The 27,265-nt window shown below is 38.0% G+C and overlaps 1 protein-coding gene and 1 pseudogene across 22 annotated transcripts in view; both read right to left on the bottom strand.

The window, feature by feature from the left end:
* PHF21A (PHD finger protein 21A) overlaps positions 1-27,265 on the bottom strand; it is a 282,000-nt gene that overhangs the window by 70,337 nt on the left and 184,398 nt on the right. The window lies entirely within an intron of this gene.
* Positions 6,444-9,364, bottom strand: LOC108401286 (complex I assembly factor TMEM126B, mitochondrial pseudogene; annotated as a pseudogene).

The following is a 27,265-nucleotide window of genomic DNA, read 5'->3' on the forward strand; positions in this document are numbered from 1 at the left end:
CATTTTTGCTTTTGTTTCCCTTGCCCAGGGAGATATGTTCATGAAGAAGTCGCTCATGTTTATGTCCATGAGATTTTTGCCTATGTTTTTTTCTAAGAGTTTTATGGTTTCATGATTGACATTCAGGTCTTTGATCCATTTCGAATTTACTTTTGTGTATGGGGTTAGACAATGATCCAGCTTCATTCTCTTACATGTAGTTGTCCAGTTTTGCCAACACCAGCTGTTGAAGAGCCTGTCATTTCCCCATTGAATGTCCATGACTCCTTTATTGCACATTAATTGACCATATATGTTTGGGTGAATGTCTGGAGTCTCTATTCTGTTCCACTGGTCTGTGGGTCTGTTCTTGTGCCAGTACCAAATTGTCTTGATTACTGTGGCTTTGTAGTACAGCTTGAAGTTGGGGAGTGAGATCCCTCCTACTTTATTCTTCTTTCTCAGGATTGCTTTGGCTATTCGGGGTCTCTGGTGGTTCCATATGAATTTTAGAACTATTTGTTCCAGTTCATTGAAAAATGCTGTTGGTAATTTGATAGGGATTGCATTGAATCTGTAGATTGCTTTGGGCAGGATGGCCATTTTGACAATATTAATTCTTCCTAGCCAAGAGCATGGGATGAGTTTCCATCTGTTAGTGTCCTCTTTAATTTCTCTTAAGAGTGTCTTATAGTTTTCAGGGTACAGGTCTTTCACTTCCTTGGTTAGGTTTATTCTTAGGTATTTTATTCTTTTTGATGCTATTGTGAGTGGAATTGTTTTCCTGATTTCTCTTTCTATTAGTTCATTGTTAGTGTATAGGAAAGCCACAGATTTCTGTGTATTAATTTTGTATCCTGCAACTTTGCTGAATTCTGATATTAGTTCTAGTAGTTTTGGAGTGGAGTCTTTAGGGTTTTTTATGTACAATATCATGTCATCTGCAAATAGTGACAGTTGGACTTCTTTACCAATGTAGATACCTTGTATTTCTTTGTTTTGTCTGATTGCCGTGGCTAGGACCTCCAGTACTATGTTGAATAACAGTGGGGAGAGTGGGCATCCCTGTCTTGTTCCCGACCTTAGAGGAAAAGCGTTCAGCTTCTCGCTGTTACATGTGATGTTGGCTTTGGGTTTATCGTATATGGCCTTTATTATGCTGAGGTACTTGTCCTCTATACCCGCTTTGTTGAGAGTTTTTATCATGAATGGATGTTGAATTTTGTTGTATATGCTTTTTCAGCGTCTATGGAGATGATCATGTGATTTTTGTCCTTCTTTTTGTTTATATGGTGGATGACGTTGATGGATTTTTGAATGTTGTACCATCCTTGCTCCCTGCGATGAATCCTTGGATACACCTTGGTCATGGTGTATGATCCTCTTGATGTATTTGTGAATTTAGTTTGCTAATATTTTGTTGAGTATTTTTGCATCTATGTTTATCAGGGATATTGGTCTGTAATTTTCTTTTTTGGTGGGATCTTTGCCTGGTTTTGGTATTAGGGTGATGTTGGCTTCATAGAATGAGTTTGTGAGTATTCCCTCCTCTTCTATTTTTTGGAACACTTGAAGGAGAATGGGTATTATGTCCTCTGTTTATGTCTGCTAAAATTCCATGGTAAATCCATCTGGCCTGGGTGTTTTGCTCTTGGGTAGTTTTTTGATTACTGCTTCAATTTCATTGCTGGTAATTGGTTTATTTAGATTTTCTGTTTCTTCCTTGGTCAGTCTTGGAATGTTGTATTTTTCTAGGAAGTTGTCCATTTCTTCTAGGTTTTCTCTAGGATAAATTTTTAACTCACAGCAACAGCTAATTAAATGTCTTTTATTTCCAATGTCAACTGTATTTCAATCACCTGATTTTTAGCATCCAGTCAAACATTTTTGTGTTTGTTCCACCTATGTTGTTTTTTTAAATGAGCATCACCAAAAAAGTGTAGGATTAGGAAAGAAAATGCTACCTATTGCCTTATTATCTCATAAATCAAACATATTAGGGAATATTTCCTGTGTAGAAATCTTGGTGTCAGCCCAGATTTCTCATACCTCTGTAGTGCTTCAGGCCAATATTCTGAATGCATAAAACAGATGTTCAATTCTGGTTACCTGACCCAGCAAACACCCTAGGTACAGTAATGAGGACAGTAGAAAAAACATGTAAGAACCATTTATAATCTGCACATTTTAACTGCTTGGTAATACAAAAGTGCCTGAACCATTGTGTTTGTACCACAGATGACACAGAGGTTGTTCCCACAACTTAAAAGGCAGCACTGCTTGTTAATGGCATAGTTGTTAACATACACTACACAAGTTATCCCACTGCTGTTCCCTGAAGCTGCTGGGATTTGCCTCACAGGAGAATTATGACCAGAGACTGCTGCACAGTAGCTGACAAGTTGGACATGCAAAACAACTTAAGCACAGTAATGATCCTAAAATGGGGAGATGGAGGAAGAGGAACAAAACTGAAAACATCTACCATTTTATGGGACACTGATCACATAAAACAGGTTGTTTATCCTACTCCAAGCCCCTGGTATAATGTGAGATAATGTAGGAAGCCCTCTTTTTCACAGAAACACAAAACAGAACCAGACGCTGGAAGAGGTAAATATAATAGATTTAATCAAATTCTACACAGAATAAATATCACTAAGACATGGATCAATCATTTCCAAAAGTGAGGATATCTTTCAACAATCCTCAATTCTGCAGTTTTTTTCTTAAAATAGAGAAAAAGACAAACAGCATTAGAACACTATACTTTGCTAGACAGGATACACCAAGTAGAAAAAATTCTGTGAGTAAATGTAGTATTCTATGAAGAAATGTAGTATTTTCCTTACATTTAAATGAAAGTAAATTTTAGAATTCACTAAACACTGACATTTTGCATTGGGAAGTATTTTAATGAAAGTACACCCTGAACAACACTCTTGATGCTTACAATACACAATTTTTCTCATCTACCATAACAGCATAAGTACATAGAGTTAAATGATTCCAAAACTACTGAATATCTCTTAATTTCACAAAGTAATCACTATTTCAGTAGTTTAATTTATCACCAAGTATCTGTGAAAATCACTTAAAAGAGAAAAAGGAACATGTTAAAAATTTACTTTCTGACAAGACCCCACCTAAAACAAGGATCAATTCCACTGCTTTTCATCACTTAGGCAGGCTGGCTGCCAAAATGAGGGACGGTTAACTTCAAGGTATTGGATCTTCCAAAACACGTGACAAAGGATGATTTGCACTACTATTTAGTCTGAGTTCTCTGCACTAGAGACAGAAGAAACCTGGACTCATTTTTCAGAATTTCAGAGCAAGTTGTTTTTCATTTTAAATTGTCAGCACTAGAAATTTTGTTAGAGATTAAGGTCCAGCAACATAGAGGAAAAGCATGAAAATCTCTTAATTAATAAAAAGCATTTGGTTTAAAATTTATTTTATTAAACCTTAAATTTGAAGAAAAAACTTTTCACAGGCTATGAAAACCAGTAAATCCAGTCCACAAATCTATATATGAACATTTCGTCTTTACACACACATACACACACACACACACAGAGGCACACACTCTTCAAGTTGTAGAAAAGATGGAATAGCTCTGCATTAAAAAGATGGTTATTTTTATCTTCTTTTAGCATACTTCTTGGTACTAAAGAAAAGCTCACTCCTTTATTACCATGCACTTTTCCAGATTCCACATCCAACAAAATTATGGAGGTGAAGGGTCAGAAGAGAATACACTGTACAGAACATAAGATCAGTCCCTGATTTTTTAAAAAAATAGCCATTTTTAGAGTTTTAAATTCACAGTAAAATTGAATGGAAAGTACAGAGAATTCCCAGATACCCTCTGTCCCCATGGCCCACAGCCTCCCTCACTATCAACATCCCCATCATTATAGTATATTTGTTAAAGCTGATGAACCTACATTGACATATTATCACCCAAAATCCATAGTTTATACTAGGGTTCACTCTTAATGTTGTACATTCTATGGGTTTTGACAAATGTATAATGACACGTGTCCATCACTGTAGTGTCATATGGAATAGTTTCACTGCCCTAAAAATCCTCTGTACTCTATCTCTTCATCCCTCCCTCCTCCCAACCCCTGGCAACCACTGATTATTTTACTGTCTCCATAATTTTGTATTTTCCAGAATATCACAGTGTTGGAACCATACTAGATTTTCCAGATTGGCTGCTTTCATTTAGTAATATGCACTTAAGGTTCCTTCTGAATTTCTGAATGATAGAGCTCATTGTCAGATCATTCTTTTTCGCAAGGAATAACATTCCATTGTCGGAATATACCACAGTTGTCTCTGATTTTTTAGATACAGTCTAATGTGGCAGCTGGTTAGGTTCTATAATGGTTACAATAAAAACAACAACAATAATATCAGATGGATATTAACCTACCAATAGAACCTGAGGCTCTAAGCATGTAGTAGAGTGACTTAAGACCTAGGTCTCAAGTCAGGGTAGGGGTAGAGTTAGACTTAATCACTCTAGTTCCTGATATCTAATTCTACATCATTATTTTACTTGCTGATAAGGACTTGGAGCCCTCACATCTATGGACTGCACAAGATAGCAAACCACAAAAGCAACAACTGAAAACTTTATATAACTCCCCACTCCCCTGCCCCCATTCTGCTTTTAAGTAAATAAGTAGAGAGGCAGTATTATGCAGCAGAAATAATACAGAAGGTCAAGAAATCAGGATTATAGTCTTATATCTCTCACTGAGCTAAGTTATTTACCAGTTCTTGGGCTCAACATCCCCACTCAAAGTCTCCAACATTCTTTTCTGATTAAAATTCTAAGAATTTCTGAATGGTAAAAACACAATCTCTTGATCTCTACTTTCTACCTCTGTAAGCACTATACGTAGAAAACTAATGTTCATAATTATGATCTTGACACACTAAAAAGAAGTTAAATCATTAAAGAACAGTGTCATTTAGGGATTCAAAAGGGGTCAGGCAGGTAATGTATGTGAATCAGGCAGCCCAGCTACGAAAGAACAGCAAGTGATGGGGACAAATATCAACTGGACAGTGCCCCATCTAAAGGCAGTAATGTAAGAATTGTTTTAACATTGTGAGTTAGAACATCTTTGCTGGTTAGATTGAGACCAGAGGCTACCAGTTTTCAATCCCCAGACAGTAATTACATTCACTGAACTATAGTTACTAGAAGAGGAATCACCGATTACTTAGAAAAATTTTCCAAAATAGCAAGTGAATCAAAAAGGATTTCAGATAACCAGAAAATTAAAATGGCTTTATCATAAAAAGCATGAGCTCCCCATGCCCCCCATGCACTATACATGTTTTTCATGATAGAGCTCATTATCAAGCTAAAAAGGACAGTGTCGGCGAGTGAGGAGATGAGTGAGGAGACTAAACACCTGATCAAGGTTGTAACATCTCCTGACATTAAGCGGAAGGGTCTTTATTTTTATACCTTTTTAGTTTACATAATGTTAAACATTTTTCTTTAATCATGAACGGTACAATTCTTTTCCTGTCAATCTACATAATTCCAGCTTGTTACCCTTAAGTAAATATCATCATTTCTTTTAACTTTCCCCTAGTCTATTGTGATTAGTTATTCATAAAAGCTACGTGCTAAGTGCTAAACAGGAAATGGCGTAAGACAGTATGTGAGCTAAGCATGTGGACTATGATTTTTAGTTTAAGCAGGTTAAGATTATATAGTGTTTAATGTGAGCTAAGCGTGTGGGCTATGATTTTTACTTTAAGCATGTAAGATTATATAGTGTTTAAGATACATGTCTAAAATATGTCTAAGACTATATAAAATTTAAGAAGATCATATAAAATGCAAGCTATATTAAGTGTAACTATATTATTAATTAAATCCTATCCTACACATGTGGATTGAGGCTTACATCTAAAATCTAGGGATGGTACTCCCATCACCTATTCCTCAACTTTCCTAAAAATACAATAAAAACACCTTATTCTTTCATAATATTCATTCCACAACTTCAGATGTTATACCTTTCCTCCTGTATCTATAGGCACCAGGGCCTTGTAGTCCTTTTTATCTTTTATTTTATTATTATTATTATTATTTTTTCTCTGTGTCACATTTTATTTTTTATTTTTTATTATTATTTTTTTAAGTGTGGGATCATAACCTTTTTATTTTCATCTTTTTCTTTGCTATCATTAATCTACAATTACATGAAGAACATTATGTTTACTAGGCTCCCCCCTTCACCAAGTCCCCCCCACATACCCCTTCACAGTCACTGTCCATCTGCGTAGTAAGATGCTGTAAAATTACTACTTGTCTTCTCTGTGTTGCACAGCCCTCCCCGTGCCCCCCACGCACTATACATGCTAACTGTAATGCCCTCTTTCTTTTTCCCTGCCCTTATCCCTCCCTTCCCACCCATCATCCCCAGTCCCTTTCCTTTTGGTAACTGTTAGCCCATTCTTGGGTTCTGTGATTCTGCTGCTGTTTTGTTCCTTCAGTTTTCCTTTGTTCTTATACTCCACAGATGAGTGAAATCATTTGGTACTTGTCTTTCTCTCCCTGGCTTATTTCATTGAGCATAATACCCTCTACTCCATCCATGTTGCTGCAAATGGTAGGATTTATTTTCTTCTTATGGCTGAATAATATTCCATTGTGTATATGTACCACATCTTCTTTATCCATTCATCTACTGATGGACACTTAGGATGCTTCCATTTCTTGGCTATTGTAAATAGTGCTGCGATAAACATAGGGGTGCATCTGTCTTTTTCAAACTGGGCTGCTGCATTCTTAGGGTAAATTCCTAGAAGTGGAATTCCTCGGTCAAATGGTATTTTTATTTTGAGCATTCTGAGGAACCTCCATACTGCTTTCCACAATAGTTGAACTAATTTACATTCCCACCAGCAGTGCAGAAGGGTTCCCCTTTCTCCACAACCTCGCCAACATTTGTTGTTGTTTGTCTTTTCGATGATGGCGATCCTTACCTTTTTATCTTTTATATAATAACACTACATTAGCACTTACTACTTTCCTATTAATATAATATTTTTTTAATTTAATTACTCAGTATTTATTGAGTAACTGCTATATACTATGTAAAAGGAACAAAAACAAATTGTCTAGAGCCACTTTTAACTTTCATCAACATCTGAGTCTTCATCATAAAAAAAATCCATTCTGTATTCATTCATTCTTTGGTTAATCTTCAAGCACAGTTTTTTCAAGTGTACTTTCAAATATTGCATAATGCTGTAGACCATTAAATATTCCAAAGGTGGTCTGAAAGACTAGAGGAATTACCATTGCTTTTATCTCTGATTGACAAAGCAGCAGCCAATAAAGTAAAACCCTTCCTTTTGGTGGCAGTGGAACAGTATGATACTTGACTACGAGATGTCCATTTTTAGAAAAAGCCAAAGCACTGGGATACAAAAAACCACACACTATGCCAATCAATGAACTTCTCAGAACACAATTTTCCTTGCTTATATTACCTGAATATAAAGCATCTGTTACAAGGAGCTTGTAAGAAACTATAGTAGACAAAAATGGAAGCGTAGTTAAGATGCATACATTTTCAAACCATCCTGTTTAACCTTGAAGCAGTGTCTGAAAATTAAGTTTGCCAACATTCCAGAGAAACCAGCTGTTGTGCCAAAGAACACTGTTCCATGTGTATTTAAATCTTTTTCTTTTCTAAGATCATCAATTTTTTTTTCTATCATTTCAATGACTGTTGATCTTTTGAGTTTTGTATTTTGTAGAGAAAGACTGGGCTGACCACGTGTGTTTGTTGCCATCTTGATGTCCTTGGGCACTTCCCCAGTTCCCACCAGCACCACACCTGCTTCCCTTGGGTCAGCCCCGGCCTCCCGCCCCAGCACCGCCATCTTGGCAGCTCAATATAATAATATTTTGTCATAAATTTATTGTAAACTTCTATATATGGGATAATGTAAATCTTATTTTACTCATAACTTCTTTCTTCAAGGGGAATACTCTTCTAATATTATAAGCAACATAAAAGGGGGGCCCTGGGTAGTGGGGACTATTAATCTCCTTATTACTTTGCTATTTCATATAAATTTCTTGGGAAAATGATTTTTTTTCCATGGGGGATTTTCTATGCCTAAGGTTCCCATAATTTCTTCTCTGCCAATATTCTAAAGAAATTCTGGTTAGTCAATTGTTACAAAGAAAGGAACAAACTGCATCTAGTTTTGGGAGGCCTGGGTTGTTCTGCCTCACTTCTTCATGGCAGTATGCCTGGAACAGTTGGTCCTATAATACTGCTTTCGTTTCTGGAATTGCTGCTTTGATCAATATTTTGGGTTATGTTATTTACTAAAGATGAATAAATCTTAAATACATAAGATTTCCCATATATGAGCCCAATCAACAACATTATAACTGCAAAAATAAGTGCGGGAATTAGCAGGGGCCAGCTATGAGGTTTCCTGTTTTCAGGATTCCTCCTTGTGCCCGGACCTTGTCAAACAGCATGAGCAGCATGGCCCACGCCAGCCTATCCTCTGAAAAACTAGTTTGAATGATGCTCTGTTCACTGAACAAAGAACTGGAGCTCATTTGTCTGAGCTAGCACTTCTGGAGCTGATAAGGGGTTGGGTGATATCCAAGCAGACTGACTAAATGTAGAGTATACTGGAGTGGGGAGCTGGGCCAAGGAGAGATGTCCTTTGCTGTACACTAGATACAGAAAACTGCCAGGAAATAAAGACAGGCCATTGAAAGCCAAGGAAGAAGAGTAACCTACGTGGCAAACTGAATTGAGCAAAGCAGGAGAAGAGCCAAAGAAGGTAATCAAGGTGGGAAGTGGGACAGAGATGAACATGGACAGCTCAAGACATGGGTCTGGAAACCAGTATGTCCATTCTGAGACAAACTGCCTGCAAGTTGTTCTAAGCATTTAGAAGGGCTGGGAGTGTTGCTATATTTCTGCCCAGTGCTGGATAACCGGCTCCAAAATGCCAGAGAGACTATACTTCTGTCATCAAAGATAGTCTCTCTGGCAGCTGAGCAGGGGATACATGCTGGAGTCAGCAGAACAAGAATGATGTCCTTCACCATTATGGAATATGATGCCCCGTTTTTTTTTTTTTTTTTTGTGTGTGTGTGTGTGTGCTTACTGGCCATTGGTATATATATATATTCTATCATTAATCTACAATTACATGAGGAACATTATTTTTACTAGGCTCCCCCCTTCACCAAGTCCCCTCCACAAATCCCATTACATTCACTGTCCATCAGCATAGTAAGATGCTGTAGAGTCACTACTTGTCTTCTCTGTGTTGCACATCCCTCCCCGTGCGCCACCACATTATACATGCTAATCATAATGCCCCCTTTCTCACCCCCTAACATATCCCTCCCTTCCCACCCATCTTCCCCAGTCCCTTTCCCTTTGGTACCTGATAGTCCATTCTTGAGTTCTGTGATTCTGCTGCTGTTTTGTTCCTTCAGTTTTTCCTTTGTTCTTATACTCCACAGATGAGTGAAATAATTTGGTACTTGTCTTTATCTCCCTGGCTTATTTCACTGAGCATAATATCCTCTAGCTCCATCCATGTTGTTGCAAATGGTAGGATTTCTTTTCTTCCTATGGCTGAATAATATTCAATTGTATATATGTACCACATCTTCTTTATCCATTCATCTACTCATGGACACTTAGGTTGCTTCCATTTCTTGGCTATTGCAAACAGTGCTGCAATAAACATAGGGGTGCATCTGTCCTTTTCAAACTGGGCTGCTGTACTCTTAGGGTAATTCCTAGAAGTGGAATTTCTGGGTCAAATGGCATTTCTATTTTGAGCTTTTGGAGGAACCTCCATACTGCTTTCCACAATGGTTGAACTAATTTACATTCCCACCAGCAGTGTAGGAAGGTTCCCCTTTCTCCACAACCTCACCAACATTTGTTGTTGTTTGTCTTTTGGATGGTGGCCATCCTTACTGCTGTGTGGTGATATCTCATTGTGGTGTTAATTTGCATTTCTCTGATGAATAGCCATGTGGAGCATCTTTTCATGTGTCTGTTAGCCATCTGAATTTCTTCTTTGCAGAACTGTCTTGTTCAGCTCCTCTGCCCGTTTTTTTTTTTTGAGAGGGCATCTCTCATATTTATTGATCAAATGGTTGTTAACAACAATAAAATTCAGTATAGGGGGGTCAATGCTCAATGTACAATCATTAATCCATCTCAAGCCTAATTCTCGTCAGTCTCCAATCTTCTGAAGCATAACGAACAAGTTCTTACATGGTGAACGAATTCTTACATAGTGAATAAATTCTTACATGGTGAACAGTACAAGGGCATTCATCACAGAAACTTTCGGTTTTGATCACGCATTATGACCTATAAACAATCAGGTCAAATATGAATATTCGTTTGATTTTTGTACTTGATTTACATGTTGATCCCACATTTCTCCCTTTATTATTATTATTTTTTTTATTTTTAATAAAATGCTGAAGTGGTAGGTAGATGCAAGATAAAGGTAGAAAACATGGTTTAGTGCTGTAAGAGGTCTTCTGCCCATTTTTTAATTGGATTATTTGCTTTTTGTTTGTTGAGGTGCATGAGCTCTTTATATATTTTGGATGTCAAGCCTTTATCAGATCATCATTTATGAATATATTCTCCCATATTGTAGGATGCCTTTGGTTCTACTGATGGTGTTGTTTGCTGTACAGAAGCTTTTCAGCTTGATATAGTCCCACTTGTTCATTTTTGCTTTTGTTTCCCTTGCCCGGGGGAGATATGTTCATGAAGAAGTCGCTCATGTTTATGTCCAAGAGATTCTTGTTTATGTTTTTTTCTAAGAGTTTTATGGTTTTATGACTTACATTCAGGTCTTTGATCCATTTCGAATTTACTTTTTTGTATGAGGTTAGACAATGATCCAGCTTCATTCTCTTACATGTAGCTGTCCAGTTTTGCCAACACCAGCTGTTGAAGAGGTTGTCGTTTCCCCATTGTATGTCCATGGATCCTTTATTGTATATTAATTGAGCATATATGGTTGGGTTAATGTCTGGAGTCTCTATTCTGTTCCACTGGTCTGTGGGTCTGTTCTTGTGCCAGTACCAAATTGTCTTGATTACTGTGGCTTTGTAGTAGAGCTTGAAGTTGGGGAGCAAGATCCCTCCCACTTCATTCTTCCTTCTCAGGATTGCTTTGGCTATTCGGGGTCTCTGGTGGTTCCATATGAATTTTAGAACTATTTGTTCCAGTTCATTGAAAAATGCTGTTGGTAATTTGATAGGGATTGCATTGAATCTGTAGATTGCTTTGGGCAGGATGGCCATTTTGATGATATTAATTCTTCCTACCCAAGAGCATGGGATCAGTTTCCATTTGTTAGTGTCCTCTTTAATTTCTCTTAAGAGTGTCTTATGGTTTTCAGGGTATAGGTCTTTCACTTCCTTGGTTAGGTTTATTCCTAGGTATTTTATTCTTTTTGATGCAATTGTGAATGTAATTGTTTTCCTGATTTCTCTTTCTATTGCTTCATTGTTAGTCTATAGGAAAGCTACAGCTTTCTGTGTATTAATTTTGTATCCTGCAACTTTGCTGAATTCAGATATTAGTTCTAGTAGTTTTGGAGCGGAGTCTTTAAGGTTTTTTATGTACAATATCATGTCATCTGCAAATAGTGACAGTTGGACTTCTTCTTTACCAATGTAGATTCCTTGTATTTCTTTGTTTTGTCTGATTGCTGTGGCTAGGACCTCCAGTGCTATGTTGAATAACAGTGGGGAGAGTGGGCATCCCTGTCTTGTTCCCAAACTTAGAGGAAAAGCTTTCAGATTCTCGCAATTAAGTATGATGTTGGCTGTGGGTTTGTCATATATGGCCTTTATTATGTTGAGGTACTTGTCCTCTATACCCACTTTGTTGAGAGTTTTTATCATGAATGGATGTTGAATTTTGTTGTATGCTTTTTCAGCGTCTATGTAAATGATCATGTGATTTTTGTCCTTCTTTTTGTTTATGTGGTGGATGATGTTGATGGATTTTCCAATGTTGTACCATCCTTGCATCCCTAAGATGAATCCCACTTGGTCATGGTGTATGATCCTCTTGATGTATTTTTGAATTTGGTTTGCTAATATTTTGTTGAGTATTTTTGCATCTATGTTCATCAGGGATATTGGTCTGTAATTTTCTTTTTTGGTGGGATCTTTGCCTGGTTTTGGTATTAGGGTGATGTTGGCTTCATAGAAAGTTTGTGAGTATTCCCTCCTCTTCTATTTTTTTGGAACACTTTAAGGAGAATGGACATTATGTCTTCTCTGCATGTCTGATAAAATTCCGCAGTAAATCCATCTGGTCCAGGGATTTTGCTCTTGGGTGGTATTTTGATTACCGCTTCAATTTTGTTGCTGGTAATTGGTCTGTTTAGATTTTGTTTCTTCCTTGGTCAGTCTTGGAAGGTTGTATTTTTCTAGGAAGTTGTCCATTTCTTGTAGGTTTTCCAGCTTGTTAGCATACAGGTTTTCATAATATTCTCTAATAATTCTTTCTATTTCTTTGGGGTCTGTCGTGATTTTTCCTTTCTCGTTTCTGATTCTGTTGATTCTATTTTTCTGTTAATAGTCTGGCTAGAGGCTTATCTATTTTGTTTATTTTCTCAAAGAACCAGCTTTTGGTTTCATTGATTTTTTCTATTGTTTTATTCCTCTTAATTTTATTTATTTATTTTTTGACCTTTATTATGGCCCTCCTTCTGCTGACTTTAGGCCTCATTTGTTCTTTTCCAATTTTGATAATTGTGACATTAGACTATTCATGTGGGATTGTTGTTCCTTCTTTAAATATGCCTGGATTGCTATATACTTTCCTCTTAGAAGTGCTTTCTCAGCATCCCACAGAAGTTGGTGCTTTGTGTTGTTGTAATTTGTTTCTATATACTGCTTGATCTCTTCTGTTTTAATTTGGTCATTGATCCATTGATTATTTAGGACCATATTGTTAAGACTCCATGTTTTTGTGAGCCTTTTACCTTTCTTTTTACAATTTATTTCTAGTTTTCTACCTTTGTGGTCTGAGAAGTTGGTTGGTAGAATTTCAATCTTTTTGAATTTACTGAGGCTTTTTCTATGGCCTAGTATGTGGTCTATTCTGGAGAATGTTCCATATGCACTTGAGAAGAATGTGTATCCAGTTGCTTTTGGGTGTAGAGTTCTATAGATGTCTATTAGGTCCATCTATTCTGGTATGTTGTTCAGTGCCTCTGTGTCCTCACTTATTTTCTGTCTGGTGGATATGTCCTTTGGAGTGAGTGGTGTGTTGAAGTCTCTTAAAATGAATGCATCGCATTCTATTTCCTCCTTTAATTCTGTTAGTATTTGTTTCACATATGTTGGTGCTCCTGTATTCGGTGCATATATATTTGTAATGGTTATATCCTCTTGTTGGACTGACCCCTTTATCATGTAGTATCCTTCTTTATCTCTTGTTACTTTGTCTTGATGTCTATTTTGTCTGATACTAGTACTGAAACACTTGTTTTGTCTTTGTTGTTTACATGAAATTTCTTTTTCCATCCCTTGACTTAGTCTGTGCATGTTTTTGGTTTGAGATGAGTCTCTTGTCAGCAGCATATAGATGAGTCTTGCTTTTTTATCAGTTGTATTACTCTGTGTCTTTTGATTGGTGCATTCAGTCCATTTACATTTAGGGTGATGATTGAAATATATGTTATGTACTTATTGCCATTGCAGGCTTTAGATTCGTGGTTACCAGGGGGTTCAAGGTTAGCTTCTTTACTATCTTACCATCTAACTTAGCGCTCTTATTGGGCTATTATAAACACAGTATGATGATTCTTTATTTCTCTCCCTTCTTATTCCTCCTCCTCCATTGTTTATATGTTAGGTGTTTTATTTTGTGCTCTTTTGTGTTTCCTTTGACTGCTTTTGTGAGCAGTTGATTTTATTTTTTGACTTTAGTTAGTATTTGGTTGGTCTGCTTTCTTTGCTGTGATTTTATTTTCTCTGGTGACATCTATTTAGCCTTAAGAGTGCTTCCATCTCAAGCAGTCGCTCTAGAATACACTGTAGAGGTGGTTTGTGGGAGACAAATTCTCTCAACTTTTGCTTGTCTGGGAATTGTTTAATCACTCCTTCATATTTAAATGATAATCGTGCTGGATACAGTATTATTGATTCAAGGCCCTTCTGTTTCATTGCATTAAATATATCATGCCATTATCTTCTGGCCTGTAAGGTTTCTGTTGAGAAGTCTGATGATAGCCTGATGGGTTTTCCTTTGTAGGTGACATTTTTTCTCTCTCTGGCTGCCTTTAATACTCTGTCCTTGTCAGTGATCTTTGCCATTTTAATTATTATGTGTCTTGGTGTTGGCCTCCTTGGGTCCCTTCTGTTGGGAGTTCTGTCAGCTTCCGTAATCTAAAGCAAGTATTTCTTCCCCCAGTTTGGGGAAGTTTTCAGCAATTATTTCTTCAAATACAGTTTCTAACCCTTTTTCTCTCTCTTCTTCTTCTGCACCCCTATAATGCAGATATTGTTCCATTTGGATTGGTCACACAGTTCTCTTAATATTCTTTCATTCCTGGAGATCCTTTTATCTCTCTCTGCGTCAGCTTCTCTGTGTTCCTGTTCTTTGATTTCTATTCCATTAACGGCCTCTTGCATTCCGTCCATTCTGCTTTTAAGTCCTTCCAGAGACTGTTTTATTTCTGTATTCTCCCTCCCAACTTTATCCGTTAGCTCTTGCATTTTTCTCTGCAGCTCCATCAGCATGGTTATGACCTTTATTTTGAATTCTTTTTCAGGACGATTGGTTAAATCTATCTCCCCAAGTTCCTTCTCAGGGGAAGTCTGGGTTATTCTGGTCTGTATCAAATTCTTCTGCCTTTTCATGGTGATAGAGGTAGTCGTGGGCAGTTTGCGCTTGTGTCAGCTAGGAGAACAAAGTCCCTTCCTGCTTGCTCCTCGCCTTCCTCTCCTGTGAGACCAGCGACCCCTAGCGGCTTGTGCTGGGCAGCTGTGCACCAAGGGGACCTCTGAGTCTGGTCCTGAGTAGGCTCCGTGTGGCTGCTGTGGGTGTGGCTGGTCTCAGGCTGCTGCTCCACTATTGTGGGGCCACGCCAGAGGGGGAATGGGCGGAAGGCTGTTTATCACTGTGAGGGGCCTCAGAACTGTGCTGCTGCCCAGGGGGTTAGGGCGTCCAGAGTTCCCCCGCATTCTCAGACGCTGGGATGAGTGTGCTGGGACATTTCTGTCCAGCTGTGAGGCTCCTGTCCCTTTAAGAATTTCAAAAAGCACTCACTTTTCTTTTGTCCCAGGGGCACCCACTGTGGGGACCCGCTCGCAGGTTTTACTGTTCCATTTCCCTAGTATCCAGCACCCCATGCACTGTGTGTCTGTGCTCCTGGTGTGGATGACTAGGGCTGGGTATTTGGCAGTCCTGGGCTCCTTCTCCCTCCCCGCTCTGACTTCTCTCCTCCCGCTGGGGAGCTGGGGTCGGGGGTACGTTCGGGTCCCACCAGGCTGCGGCTTGTATCTTACCCCCTTCGTGAGGCGCTGGTTTCTCACAGGTGTAGATATAGCCTGGCTGTTGTACTGTATCTTCTGGTCTCTTAGGAATAGTTGTATTTGTTGTATTTTCAAAAATATATATGGTTTTGGGAGGAGATTTCCACTGCCCTACTCACGCCACCATCTTGGCTCCTCCATGACGGCCAATTTTAAGATTCTTTGCTAACCTTACACACCAAGCCAAAGCTTCAATTCTGGAACAATAACTTCAATTCAAAATGAATGCTGGCAGCATTTAGACTAGTAAAATGTTGAGGTGCAGTGGGTTCACAAAGTAGTAAATCATAACAAACTTTACATAACTGCCACTAATATAAAGTTGGATATAAAAATTTTATTCACTAATAGATTTATCCTACTGCCATAAAAATTATACAGCTATTTTTCTTTCAAAATAGATCACAGATGATCAAAACCCATATGCAAAAGGACTGGGGAAATAAACCAGACGGTGAGGCTTTAAAATTAGCCTCCTCTTTCGGAGCTGCTATGGGCATCCTGGCTGCTCCTCTCTGACCCATGATCAGGCCCAGTGCTCAGTCAGTAAGACTGTTGTGTAACTGACACAGCCATCACTTCTTCCTAGTCTTCATATGCTTAAGGTATGTGATGCTGAATTTACTTATCTCAGCAGGCAGCACAACTCCACCAACTGTGGTTATGTTTCAGACTGGGTAAGAACAAGACGTCAGGGGTTTTGTTGTCACGTCGTTCTGCAGCACCTTATTGCAGCTCTGTGCTGAGCTGGCAAAAGCACTAAATCAACACAGCTCTGCAATTCAGCTCTGCTTACCCTTCAGATGTGCCAGCAGCAGGAAGACTTTGCAACATTCACTGGCAATGTGACACTAGCAACACAGATTTGTCTAGTCAGCACATTGTGTGAACATCTCCTTGGTCTTTCTCTGTCCTTGTCCCTTCCGGCTGCAATTTTCCTTATGAAATATTTCCTCTGATATTTTCAACCAAAGGACATAAGGATCCAACTCCATCTTGAGCCCACAGAAATGTGTGTAATCTCTATGTTATTTGTAGATACTGGGAGAAAGACCTGTCAGACAGCACTTGAGCTTCCTATGGTCTGCTCTGCTTAGTGAAAATGAAGAGAGATGACTATTTCCATTCCCTTTAAAAGAACCCAGTTGATTTAAGGGTGGCTGTAAGGGAAACTATGATGGACCTGCTAGGAGAAAGCAAGAGTATTTGTTGTCTGATGGATACGAGGGAATGGACCTACTCGTGTGCAAGTTGTCAGCCTTGCCACTAATCAGAGGGAAGAAAGCATCTTTAAGAAAAGAAAATGAAACAAATTGAATGGAAAAGAAGAAGTGACACAAAAGTACATTATTTAACAAGCAGCTTTTCTTGGTGGTTGAAGGTGATCCTTTCCTAACTGAAACTCCCTGTAATGGAAAGGAATTATTCCTGCACAGGGGTACATACCTATACTTCACAAGGCATTTGTTTGTGTGACAGTTACACTGTCATAATTTTAGATGGTTAAACCCTCTGCTCCAGGGTTTCTAAAGGATCAGAGCACTTGTCACTCTTGGTGCAGGTAGAGTGAGATAGAGTGATTGAGCAGTTCATTTTTCTTTATAATTATACTCCATTAACCTTCCACATGAGAGCTCCCCTGTGCTTTCGTACCAGCAGCACCAACTGGCTGTATTTGATAAGGCTCTATAGAGTCTGCATGAGCAGCACATGCAACAAAAGGAACACTTTAATACTGCAGACATAAGCAGAAGCTGAATGCAGCTCTGCAGCTTCTTCACTTACTGGCACACATATTCAGTTCAGTTACTCATGTGTAGACAAAAACAAACTGAAATACATAAAGCTGGAAACCAGCAAACAGATGATTGGGGCTTCTTTAAAACCAAAAATGATTCAAAAAATCTTCTGATCATCTTTACAATATTAAAACCTCAAATTTATTATTTTTCTAACCTCTGATAATGTGGCATCCTGTAAGAAATGTACTCAACACATTAAAGCTTACACGGCAACACTATTCCAGGGTGATCTATATTACAATGGGTGTCTACTGCTGCATGTTGTGAAGGTAATTCTCCTTGTATCCTTCACTACCTCATTTTTTAAAAATTGGTTAAGAACTAGCACTAAGTCTGTCTCTATCCTTCCTGATAGTGGCCACATAAATGATGTCCCTCAGGGAGAGAGGCCTGTCCCATTAATAATGCATTCTCTTGGAGTTTTTAATGCACTACTTCCCATAAGCACAAAGGTAAGATTAGTGCTTTTCCCACCCTGAGCAAAAGCTAGGTGTTTCATGCTTGAGCAGATAAGACGAAAGCTAATTTGGGAAACAGATGCTGGCACAATTATTCTTGAGTAGGATTCCAATTATTTGGGAAACAGAAGGTGGCTACAGCCACACCTTTGCCTTAGCCAATGGCATTCAGAGTCCTTGTGGCTCCTCAGAACGAGGTACCCACCATGGTAGTTTGTGTTTCTGGATACATTCCTAACCACGGTGACCTAAGGAGCACCAACAGGTACCCTGACAATGCTGCTCACTACTAACTTGCTTTCCTTGGCCAGCATATGCAGGATGAGAAAACTGGTCTCTGCTAAATGCAATCTGACAATTAGAGAATTAAGTATAAGTACTCAAGTTCTTTCAGGAAATTCCTCACAACATTTCCTTCATCAACTGTTATATTTAAAACACTTTTCTAGAGATATAAAACTAAAGTAAAATTTTGTTTTTGAAAATTAATGAGATGCTTAATGCTTCTCAGAGTGTTTGGCAGAGAAATGACTGTTTACATTTACATGTTGAGGATGGATGATTAGAACTGGGAATTCTACTATACTCTTCCATTCTTCTAAGCTTTAAGTATGAAACTGAAGGATTTTTCCATTGATATTTTTCTTTTGCTTAATACCATTATAAACTAATGTTACTGTATGTTTTTATACCACCACAGTATCTTTTCTGAAAATGCTTTTCTTAACCCAAATACCAGATTTGTGCTTGCAACAAAATAGTTCATAATTCTCTAAAACTCTGTATCAAAGACGTAATTTTAATATTTCCTCAGTGTATGTTACATGCTGAAGCACTCAGCATAATGTTGAATGACCATATGCCAAAAGATAAAGCAAGCCCATGCCTATAGGAAGCAGCTCCTGAAAATGATGGTTTTTCAATGTCCAGATCCAGTGACAGATTTCTCCTGTACCTAACAATGCTTATTTTTCATTTCCCAATGAATAGAATATCTTTTACTAAGTACTTGTTTTTCAGTTTCAAGAGTGGCAGACAAATTAAAATTCCACTCTCTATAACCATGTTGAGAATCAGGCAAAAGCCAGTCTACCTGCTCGGGCTCTGTTGCTCTGCCTCATTGTTGGCCATCTGTTTATGTGTGCTGCTTGTCTCTCAGTGCACATCAACCTGCTGCTGGGCAGACCTGCCTCACGCTGCAAACTCACTTTGCAATTTCAAACTCCCTCACCAGCAATAGGTCCTCTTACAGAATCAAGAACTATCACTTCAGTCAAATAGAGTCAGACCTTATTCTGCTGCTGTTGTACAAAAAAAGATACACCACACAGGCCCACATACAAACAGGCCACCTCTGAACTGGGCTTGGGAGGAAGGTGGCAGCACAGTTTTGCTCTTATCAAAACATTTCACTACCTTCAGCAACAATCAGCCTGCTACCCATAGGTATATACTACTGTGGAGAAATATGAAAAAGATTACTGAATCCAGAGGACAAGAGCGTGAACTGCAAATACAAACCATTCTAGTTTTCTTTGTTTTAAAGATTGGCAGCTTATTCATAGATGGGTTGTCCAGCTGTACAACTTGCACACAAATTTAAAGCAGCACTAGACAAGGTTCTCAGAATCATTCACAACTATTAACTTGCTTGCTGTTTTGCATGCACTTTGCTAACCATGCTCTCTTCTTTGATTTGAAAGGATGTTAGGGCAATGAACAAAGTGGTAGGCAGTGTAAGGTTTGAAGACAACATTTAAAAAAAATCTTTAAGAAGTTTATATAGCTATTTCAGAAGACAAGATGTATATGCAAAAGAACTGTAACATTTCTTATAGGGTATTAACAAACAAAGTTATTGGAAGATGAAAAAAGTATGTACACAGAGCAGAGAGCAGTAAATAGAGAAAGTAGAGCCACAAACATAAGACAAGATCACACCTGGGAAGAATGTACATTTTGAGCAATGCTAAGTCCAAGGAAAAACTTTTGAGACAAAAACAATTAAATATGGACTTTCAGTAAGAATTATTGAAAGAAATGCTAACAATTGATTACAGGTACCTTAAAAGATAAACAAATATGTGCCCAGTGAAAAGGCATCTATATACTTCCATTGGGTTGTATTCTTTATATTTAAGAAGACAGTTCTTTGTGAATAGAATTTAGAATTAATATACCTTGTTTCTAACGAATGCTCTTGAAAAATGCAGGTCTACTTTTACAACATAAATTTTTAAATGTATAGAAGACCAAAAAATGTGTAATTTAGAAGGAGCTGAATAGTTAACTAGATTGGTAGTTAGAGAAGAAAGAACTATGTTAACTATGTTGATAATGTGCAGAAATGCACCTAAAAACACAGATTTGAAAGAACCAAATGTTATGTTGCTTATTATCCAACAATACTGATGACATAGCACAGGGATGCAGAGGGATATATGTACATAAGAATTTCTGTACCTTAGTGAGTGAGAAATTGATCACATTCCATTTTGTTCAAGGCCCTGTCTTCAGTGTACACAAACATTAACTTTTCTCCTGAGGAAGAGTAAGGGCATGGTGAACAGAAATGCTTGTCCTGCTCCTCTGTGCTAAAGCAAAGTCACAACCTTCTGCACAGATGGTAGCAATGTGACATTTGCTAAACAACAACATCCCTAATCTTTTTTTCAACAGATACTAATAAATGGAAATAATCACCTAGGGAAGATTCTAATTTTTAAACTGACTGTAGAGTTGAGGTTAATACGTTAACCCTCTCAACCACTTGACACTTGCAAAAAACAAAACAAAAAATAAAACAAACAGTACCAATCAAATTATAAGTAAAGGCAGCAATCTTTAAGGAAGAAAGCAACATGTTAAGCATGAAGGAGCTGCTATATCATTCCCCACACTATGCTGTGAAAACAATTTGCTTCCATCCTATATGCCAAAGAATACAGTGTTATTTGGAAACTATATTCTCTTACCTGTAGATATAACAACAGCTAAACCCTACCTCTTACTTATACTTTACTGGGAATTACAAGGGTCTCTCATCAAGGTAAGAAAATACTCCTAGCACTTGTGAATTCACTGCTGAAAATGACCATTAGTTGAGATGTGGAACTAAAGCTAAAGCACAGAACTACCAGAAACTAGCCAAAACATCACAGACATTGAAGACTTCAGTATTTTCTTTTCAAAAAATAGACTTAAAACTAACCAAAAACTCATTGAGTGCAATTGTCTAATGATTTTAATCCAACCCTTCTGAAATACTCCTATTTGGATAAACTTACATGTCTGTTTTTCATTATTTGTTTCACAGTCAGATGTTACTATTTATGTCATTTTCTAAATTCAAAACCTATGTTAAAATAAGAATTTGACACTCTGAAATGTTAAGTAATGCCATACCAACAGTTTGACAAATCTTAACCATCAAACCCAGACATTTTGCTAGCACAACTGAAATAACACACTGGAACTTATTAACATAGATGCTTCAGAAGCAGAAATATTACAGAAATCACATACTGTTCTGGTAGAGAAGCTGAAGGGAATGTGGAAGTTGAAAAACCATCAAGGTAATTGAGGATTCTGTGACTACGAGGGTGGTGGAAATAGGGCCTTACAATGTTTTAGAATCAGTTCCAATGACAGGCCATTAGAATTGCCATGTCAACAAATTTCTCTTCTAATAAATTTCTGTTCTACTGCCTTGTACTTAACCAACGGGCCTGTGGGTTATAATGAGATAAAACCACGTTCACCTGACCTGAGAAGTAAATAACGAGACTAATAATGAAAGTCACAGTTGTGGTGACTAATTGGTGTCTCTGCCAAATGTCCCACAGCTTCAACAGACCAGCTAATAACATAGGGAAGAAAATAAAAACACTGGTAGCCAACACTGCGTTTTTGTGTAACAGCTTGAAGAGGATTAGCTGCATTCCTTTTTCTTCATGATGCTTACATTTTAAAAATTCCATTAGTATCTTGGGAGAAAAGCTGCATCATCAGAGTTAACTGGTATGATAGACCATGAGAGAATAAAACCAATACAAAACCTTTCTGTTCTGCACTTCACAGGGCTGTCATCCATACTAGAAAAACGTCACTTTGAGGCCCTGTTTGCATTCCATTTTTAACTAAAGGGAAGAGGAAGGAGGTCTTTGGTTTCTATGACAACCCAGATGGGCCATAATACAAGATACTTACAAATGTTAAATTGCAGGAATGCCAAATCAAATTAAGGCAGAGTTAGCACTACTTCATTAAAACTAGATGGGGGAGAAAACAAAATACTTATGGCAAAATGATGCCATTTCTAGAAGTGGTTCTGAAAGATTTCATGAGGAAATATAAGGAAAAGAGTGACTACTTTTAGTAAAAACAAGTAAAACAGCAAAACTAATATATAAAAATAAAGTTCCAATTTATATGATTAAATGTTTTCATTAAATTTGACTATTGGAAAATTACCACCTCACTTAATGTTAAAAACATCCCTCTAGATTAAAGATGGCAGTGTGAGAGGCACACAGAGGCTTCCTCCTAAAACCGCATATAATACAAAAATATAATTAATACAACTAATCCTGAAAGAGCAAAAGGAAAGAAGACTGCACCAGACTGCATACACCTGAAGAAAAGAGCAGACCTCATGGAACAGGGTAACATAGCAAAGCTGTGGCCTGTCGGGACCCAAGCACTTTCCCCAATCCCAGCTCACCAGTGGGAGAAAGAGAAATGGAGCAGGGAGGGAGTGGAGGCCTGGGACAGCTAAATACCTAACTCTGGAGATCTGCACTGGGAGCACAAACATGCATTTCATGGTGCTTTCATGGTACTCTTGTGATAAGGGGGTTGGAAAGCTAAGACAGGCAGAATTCCTGGAGAGACTGAGATTTCAGCTGCTTGTGGAAAGTAGGGATCCATATCTGGCTGCTCTGGGACAAAAAATGGTGGGTAGTCTGCGAGGCTTCCTAAAAAGGAAACCCTTAGCAAGAGGGCTGCTAATGGGGCAAGGAAGGCACGGACCTTACTGCTGAGGAGAAAGGACAGGTATACAAAATTGTCTGGGTGCACTCTGCCCAGCACGTTGGGAGCTTTCACGATCTTCAGGTACTCCAGCTCCCTGGCTACCTACACAGCTCCAAGGACCCCCTCTGTGATACACAGCCTACTATATCTTTTTCCCGGCCAGCCCCACCTAGCTCCCAAACTGGCAAATCTTATCCTGGCATTAAGCCAGCCAGAGGGAAGATCTGTCTACAGCAACTACAAATGCAAAGCATAGAGGCTTATACCTGTGTGCTCAGCCCACTGATTCTGGCAGCGCAGGCAGGCATAGCAGCCGGGAAGCAGGAAACAGCTCTTTCCTCCCCTCAGACACCAATACCACTCCTCTGCGACCCCAACATTGCTTCAGGGGCAGAGCAGCTGCAGACAGTAGAGCTTCTGGACACTAGAGGGCACCATATACAAATATGAAATGCCAAAGGAACCTGGTTCAGAATAAAATTATTAATACAACTCCTGAGAAAGATTTAAATGACATGGACCTCATGAATCATCCTGAAAGGGAGTGCAATAAAAATTATTAACATGCTCATGGAGGTATGGAAAAATATTCAAGAACTCAGGAATGAATTCTGGTTGGGGATCCAATCATTGAAGAGCACAATGGAGGGTATTAAAAGCAGATTAGATACAGTGGAGGAGACAATAAATGAAATAGAAACTAGAGAAGAGGAATACAAAGAAGCTGAGACACAGAGAGAAAAAAGGATCTCTAAGAATGAAAGAATATTTAGAGAACTGTGTGACCAATCCAAATGGAATAATATTCACATTATAGGGGTACCAGAAGAAGAAGAGAGAGAAAAATGGATAGACAGTGTCTTTGAGGAGGTAATTGCTGAAAACTTCCCAAATCTGGGGAAGGAGATGGTCTCTCAGGTCATGCAGGTGCACAGATCTCCCAACACAAGGGACCCAAGGAAGACAACACCAAGACATATAGTAATTAAAATGGCAAAGATCAAGCATAAGGACAGACTATTAAAAGCAGCCAGAGAGAGAAATAAGATCACATACAAAGAAAAGCCAATCAGGTTATCACCAGACTTCTCAGCAGAAACCTTACAGGCCAGAGGGAGTGGCATGATGTATTTAATGCAATGAAGCAGAAGGGCCTTGAACCAAGAATACTTTATCCAGAAAGATTATCATTTAAATTTGAAGGAGGGATTAAACAATTTCCAGACAAGCAAAAGCTGAGAGAATTTACCTCCCACAAACCATCTCTACACTACATTTTGGAGGGACTGCTATAGATGGAAGTGTTCCTAAGATTTAATAGCTGTCACCAGAGATAATAAAACCACAGCAAAGAAAGTAGAACAGCAAATTACTAAGCAAATTAAAAATTAAATTAACTATCCCCAAAGTCAATCAAGGGATAGACGAAGAGTACAGAATATGATACCTAATATATAAAGAATGGAGGAGGAAGAAAAAGGAGGACAAAAAAAACAAAACCTTTAGATTGTGTTTGTAACAGCATTATGAAGTGAGTTAAGTTAGACTCTTAGATAGAAAGGAAGTTAACCTTGAATGTTTGGTGACCACAAATCTAAAGCTTACAATGGCAATAAGTACATACAGACTGATAATCACCCTAAATGTAAATGGACTGAATGCACCAATCAAAAGACAAAGAATCACTGAATGGATAAAAAAACAAGACCCATCTATATGCTGCCTACAAGAGACTCACTTTAAACCCAAAGACATACACAGACTGAAAGTGAAGTGATGGAAAAAGATATTTTCATGCAACTAATAGGGAGAAAAAAGCAGGAGTTGCAATACTTGTATCAGACAAAACAGACTTCAAAACAAAGAAAGTCACAAGAGACAAAGAAGGACATTACATAATGATAAAAGGCAAAATTCAACAAGAAGATACAACCATTATAAATATCTATGTGCTCAACACAGGAGCACCTACATAATGTGAAACAAATACTAACTGAATTAAAAGGGGAAATAGAATGCAATGCATTCATTCTAGGAGACTTCAAAACTCCACTCATTCCAAAGGACAGATTAACCAGACAGAAAATAAGTAAGGAGACAGAGGCATTGAACAACACATTAGATCACATAGACCTAACAGACATTTAAAGAACACTACACCCAAGAGCAGCAGAATACACATTCTTCTCAAGTGCACATGGTACATTTTCAAGAATAGATCATATACTAGGGCACAAAAAGAGCCTCAGTAAATTCAAAAAGATTGAAATTGTACCAACCAGTTTCTCAGACCACAAAGGTATGGAATTAGAAATAAATTATGCAAAGAAAATGAAAAACCCCACAAACACATGGAGGCTTTACAATATGCTCCTAAATAACCAATGGATCATTGACCAAATAAAAACAGAGATCAAGCAATATATGGAGACAAATGACAACAATAACTCAACACAGTAAAACCTGTGAGACGCAATGAAGGCCGTGCTAAGAGGAAGGTATATTGCAATACGGGCCTACCTCAGGAAAGAACAATCCCATATGAGCAGTCTAAACTCACAATTAACAAAACTAAAAAAGAACAAATGAGGTCCAAAGTCAGTAGAAGGAGGAACATTATAAAGATTAGAGTAGAAATAAATAAAATTGAGAAGAATAAAACAATAGAAAGAATCAATGAAAGCAAGAGCTGGTTCTTGGAGAAAACAGACAAAATAGATAAACCCCTAGCCAGATTTATCGAGTAAAAAAGAGAGTCTACCACATAAACAGGATCAGAAGTGAGAAAGGAAAAATCACTATGGACACCACAGAAATACAAAGAATTATTAGAGAATACTATGAAAAATTATATGCTAACAAACTGGATAACCTAGAAGAAATGGACAACTTTCTAGAAAAATACAAGCTTCCAAGGCTGGCCCAGAAAGAAACAGAAAATCTGATCAGACCAATTACCAGCAACGAAATTGAACTGGTAATTAAAAACCTACCTAAGAACAAAACACCTGCAGCAGATGGCTTCACCGCTGAATTTTATCAAACATTTAGTAAAGACCTAACACCAATTCTCCTTAAAGTTTTCCAAAGTAGAAGAAGAGAGAATACTTCCAAACTCATTCTATGAGGCCAGCATCACTCCAATACCAAAACCAGGCAAAGACACCACAAAAAACAAAATTACAGACCAATATCCCTGATGAACACAGATGCAAAAATACTCAACAAAATATTAGCAAACAAAATTCAAGAATACATCAAAAAGATCATCCATCATGATCAAGTAGGATTTATTCCAGGGATGCAAGGATGGTACAACATTCGAAAATCCATCAACATCATCCAACACATTAAGAAAAAAGGACAAAAAAACACATGATCATCTCCATACATGCTGAAAAAGCATTTGACAAAATTCAACATCCATTCATGATAAAAAGTCTCAACAAAATGGTATAGAGGGCAAATACCTCAACATAATAAAGGCCATATATGACAAACCCACAGCCAACATCATGCGTAACAGTGAGAAACTGAAAGCTTTTCCTTTAAGATTGGGAACAAGACAAGGATGCCCACTCTCCCCACTTTTATTCAAGATAGTATTGGAGGCCCTCACCATGGCAATGAGACAACACAAAGAAATGAAAGGCATCCAGATTGACAAGGAAGAAGTTAAACTGTCCCTGTTTGCAGATGACATGATTTTATTGTACATCAAAAATCCTAAAGAATCCACTCCAAAACTACTAGATCTAATATTTGAACTCAGCAAAGTTGCAGGATACAAATTTAATATGCAGAAATCTGTGGCATCCCTATACACTAACAATGAACTAGCAGAGAGAGAAATCAGGAAAACAATTCCATTCACAGTTGCATGAAAAAGAATAAAATACCTAGGAATAAACCTAACAAAGGAAGTTAAAGACCTATACTCTGAAAACTGCAAGACACTCAAGACAGAAATTAAAGAAGATACCAATAAATGGAAACACATCCTGTGCTCATGGATAGGAAGAATTAATATTGTCAAAATGGCGATCCTGCCTAAAGTTACCTACAGATTCAATGCAATTGCTATCAAAATACCAACAGCATTCTTCAATGAACTGGAACAAATAGTTCTAAAATTCATATGGAACCACCAAAGACCCCAAATAGCCAAAGCAATCCTGAGAAGGAAGAATAAAGTGGGGGGGGATCTCACTCCCCAACTTCAAGCTCTACTACAAAGCCACAGTAATCAAGACAATTTGGTACTGGCACAAGAACAGACCTACAGACCAAAGGAACAGATGAGAGAGTCCAGATATAAACCCAACCATATATGGTCAATTAATATATGATAAAGGAGCCATGGA

The sequence above is a fragment of the Manis javanica genome, chromosome 11 (assembly GCF_040802235.1).
Source record: "Manis javanica isolate MJ-LG chromosome 11, MJ_LKY, whole genome shotgun sequence".
Taxonomy (NCBI): Eukaryota; Metazoa; Chordata; class Mammalia; order Pholidota; family Manidae; genus Manis; species Manis javanica.